This window comes from Leucopleurus acutus (assembly GCF_964270905.1).
Source record: "Leucopleurus acutus genome assembly, chromosome: X".
In the NCBI taxonomy this organism is placed as follows: domain Eukaryota; kingdom Metazoa; phylum Chordata; class Mammalia; order Artiodactyla; family Delphinidae; genus Leucopleurus; species Leucopleurus acutus.
In genome coordinates, this window is record NC_139148.1 from 126,187,583 (window position 1) to 126,191,894 (window position 4,312).

General features: G+C 46.7%; 1 pseudogene across 1 annotated transcript; it reads left to right on the forward strand.

The window, feature by feature from the left end:
* Positions 1 to 285: 285 nt before the first annotated feature.
* Positions 286 to 1,930, forward strand: LOC309977936 (tubulin beta-5 chain-like; annotated as a pseudogene). Its single transcript has one exon. The product of its transcript is annotated as a tubulin beta-5 chain-like (transcript).
* Positions 1,931 to 4,312: the final 2,382 nt, after the last annotated feature.

A 4,312-nucleotide genomic window follows, 5' to 3' on the forward strand; every position in this document is an offset into this window, starting at 1 on the left:
ATAATTTGTCAGGGCTAGAAATAATTTCCTCATCAATAACATGGGGAATATATAGTCTCTACTTGATAGCCTTGACGTGAGAGATTCAATGAGATAATGCATACTAAAAGTTAGCACAGCTCTCAGAACCTTCCTGCCTCCGCGTTCAGACCTCGCTGCTCCAGCCTCCAGGCCCCGTCCCATCCTTCCAGCCTGTGACCGGCAGCAGAGAAAAACTAATTACATATCATTTTCTTGCCCTGTACATACTTTGAGGTGAGCAAAAAGATTACAATACATTTTAAAATGAGGGAAATTGTGCACATCCAGGCTATTCAGTGTGGCTATCAGATTGGTGCCAAGTTCTGGGAGGTGATCAGTGATGAACATGTCATTGAACCCACTGGCACCTATAATGGGGATAGCGACCTGCAGCTGGACCGCATCTCCGTGTACTACAGTGAAGCCATAGGGGGCAAATATATTCCTCGTGCTATCTTGGTGGATCTAGAACCCGGGACCATGGACTCTGTTCGCTCAGGTCCTTTTGGTCAGAGCTTCAGACCAGAAAACTTTGTTCTTGATCAGTCTGGGACAGGCAACAACTGGGCCAGGGGCCACTGTACAGAGGGGGCCAAGCTGGTCGACTCGGTGTTGGATGTGGCTCGGAAGGAGGCCGAGAGCTGTGACTGCCTGCAGGGCTTCCAGCTGACCCACTCGCTGGGCGGGGGCACGGGCTCTGGAATGGGCACCTTGCTCATCAGCAAGATCCGTGAAGAATATCCCGACCACATCCTGAACACCTTCAGTGTGGCGTCCTCACCCAAAGTGTCCGACACCGTGGTGGAGCCCTAGAACGCCACCCTCTCTGTCCATCAGCTGGTGGAGAACACTATGAGACCTACTGCATTGACAACGAGGCCCTTTACGACATCCGCTTCCGCACCCTCAAGCTGACCACGCCAACCTACGGGGACCTGAACCACCTCGTCTCGGCCACCATGCCTCCGCTTCCCTGGCCAGCTCAATGCTGACCTCCGCAAGCTGGCAGTCAACATGGTGCCCTTCCCACGTCTCCACTTTTTCATGCCTGGCTTTGCGCCTCTAACCAGCCGTGGAAGCCAGCAGTATCGGGCCCTCACTGTGCCGGAGCTCACCCAGCAGGTCTTGGATGCCAAGAACATGATGGCTGCCTGTGACCCCCGCCATGGCCGGTACGTCACCGTGGCTGCTATCCTCCGTGGGCGGATGTCCATGAAGGAGGTGGATGAGCAGATGCTCAACCTGCAGAACAAGAACAGCAGCTACTTCGTGGAATGGGTCCCCAACAATGTCAAGACGGCCGTCTGCGACATCCCACCCCGTGGCCTCAAGATGACGGTCACCTTCACTGGAAACAGCACAGCCATCCAGGAGCCGTTCAAGTGCATCTCAGAGCAGTTCACTGCCATGTTCCACCGGAAGGCCTTCCTCCACTGGTACACAGGTGAGGGCATGGACGAGATGGAGTTCACCGAGGCTGCGAGCAACATGAACGACCTCGTCTCCGAGTACCAGCAGTACCAGGATGCCACCGCAGAAGAGGAGGAGGGTTTCGGTGAGGAGGCCTAAGGCCAAGTCCCCACCACCCGAGGCTTCTCAGTCCCCTCTGCCTTCCTCAGCTGCCCCTTTCCTCTCCCTCAGAATTTGCGTTTTCTGCCTCTGTCTTGTTTTTTCTTTTTTTTGTAGGGTAGTTCTAGAACAGTGCCTGGCACATAATAGGCGCTCAATAAATATCTGTTGTTTGTTGAATGTCTCCTCTCTCTTTCCACTCTGGGGAACCTAGATTTCTGCCATTCTGGGTAACCCTGTATTTCCTTCTGGTGCCCACTCCTCCCATCTGTCCAGTTAACATTTCCCTCTCTGTTTTCGAGATAATCTTTCAAGAAGCTGGGTCTCATCAAATCCCATTTAGAACCATGTGCTGGTAACCCAGATAGATGACCACCATCCTAGGCCCATGTGGTAGCCCAGGGGAAAGGAAACCAAGCAGCAGGTAGAAGTCCCTACAGGGAAGGGGTGGGGTTTTGGAGAGGGGCATCCAGGCTATTGAAGTCCTAGTTTCCAGATATCTCCCTGCTCCTCTCTCAGCTTCTGGGGAGGTGTTAACAGTATTATCTCCATTTTCAGTCTCCCTCCAAGGACTGTCCTGAGCCATTTCCTTTGTAAGGTTCTGGCCACCACCCTGTCAAGGGGGGGATCCTTCCCTCTTCCACTTTACCTCCTTCATAATGCTGGATTCCTTCCTTTCCCCTGGTCAGAAAAGGGGATCAAGAGGAGCAAGAGAGAGACTAGCCTTGGTCTCTAAGCCTCCAGAAAGCCCCTCCCCAGCCCTATCTTTTCTTACAGAAAAAAATGAATATCAGCCCTTCTGTACCTATATGGAAAGCTATGTGCTGACACCTAAATGTCATTTCCCAGAGAGGGGACGGGACACCCTCCGTCTTTTGGCAACACCTCATCTCTTACTTTTGCTGTTGCCTTCCCCCCTACCCTTGGTTTTGTCCTATTCTACACTTCAGATTTCTATTGTGTTGAACTTGCTACTTTTTTTCATACTGAAAAGACGACATTGCCCCAAGAGCCAAAAATAAGCGGGAATTGAAAAAAAAGTTAGCACAGTACCTGGCACATGATGTGTTCAATGTTAGCTATTATTCCGCTACTGAATTTACCCATAGGAATTCTTTTTCATTCTGCTGGAGAATACCCATCTATATTTTTTATCATATATATATATATATATATATATATATATTTTTAAACTGTTAACTATTTTTTCCTTTGTCTCTTTAATACATTTGGAATTTGTTTTGGAGTGATGTTGTATCTCTCCCACCTGAATCACTGCATAATTTATTGAATGCGTATCTTTTGTTGGTTGAAATGTCCCCTAGCTTTTTTGTCATTTCTGAGAATCTGAGATGTTTTGTAAACTTTGCTTCGATGTTTCCGAGAGCTGATGCATCAGAATCTGGTGTGGGTATAGATTTGTGACAAGGTCTTCATGATGGAAGTTCTTTGCAACGTTATCTCAGTAAAAATAATTGTAAATGGCACAACACATTTTCTACTCAGAAGAACTGTTTGGTAATTGTTTGGGGTTTGGCTAAGCTAGAACCCTGCTCCCCAAAATGGACCTGCAATATCAGCATAGTGTGGGAGCTGGGTAGAAATGCAGAATCTCAGGCCCTGCTCCAGACCTGCTGAATCAGAATCTGCATTTTAGCAAGAGCACATAAAAGTCTGAGGAACACTAAGCTAGACCACACTTTAATATCTATAAAGACACACATATACACACACACACTGTTTTTTGCAAAGTAATGCATATCATTGTATAATATTTGGAAATCCTAGTTAAGTGTAAAATAAAAATTATGTAGAATCCAACCACCTAGAGTTAGCTCCTGTGAATATTGTAGTTTTCTCTAGAATTTTCATTATTTTTTAGATTGGCATTTCAGTGTACATAAGGCTGTGCATACAGATAATTACATGGCATTTCCACATGTACCAAATATTCTTTGAAATAATGGTTTTTAGTGGCTGCCTGATGATCCATCCTATGGACAAGGCTTCATTTTCTCAGCCATAACTCCATTGTTAAACAGTTAGGTTGTTTCTATCTCTTTGGTATTGTGCTGTGAACATTCTTGTACATGCATTTTGAATAAATATCTGCTTAACTCCTAAAGATAGAGTCGTACAGGATTAAAGAGTCGGGATGATTGTAGGAATCTTTTTTTTTTTTTTTTTGCAGTACGTGGGCCTCTCACTGTTGTGGCCTCTCCCACTGCAGAGCATAGGCTCAGCGAGCCCGCTCCGCGGCATGTGGGATCTTCCCCGACCGGGGCATGAACCCATGTGCCCTGCATCGGCAGGCAGACTCTCAACCACTGCGCCACCAGGGAAGCCCAGGAATCTTGATATATATAGACTAATGGGTGCAACAATTTACCCTTCACGGCAGTGAACAAATATGCCTGCTGTGGTATCTCTTCTGGCCAGCATTTTTTTTTTAAGTTCTTGATTTTGAAATGATTATAGATTCATAGGAAGTTGGAAAAGTAGTACTAGAGTCCCTTGAGCCCTTCACCCAGCCTCCCAATGGTGACACCTTACATAACCATAGTACAGTATCAAAGCCAAGAAATTGACATCCATTGGTACAGTACTGTTAATTAGACTTCAGATCTTATTCAGATTCTCACCAGTTTTTATGTGCACTTTGTGTGTGTGTGTGTGTGTATCTCTAGGCCATTTGATTCGTATATAGAGTTGTGTAATCACC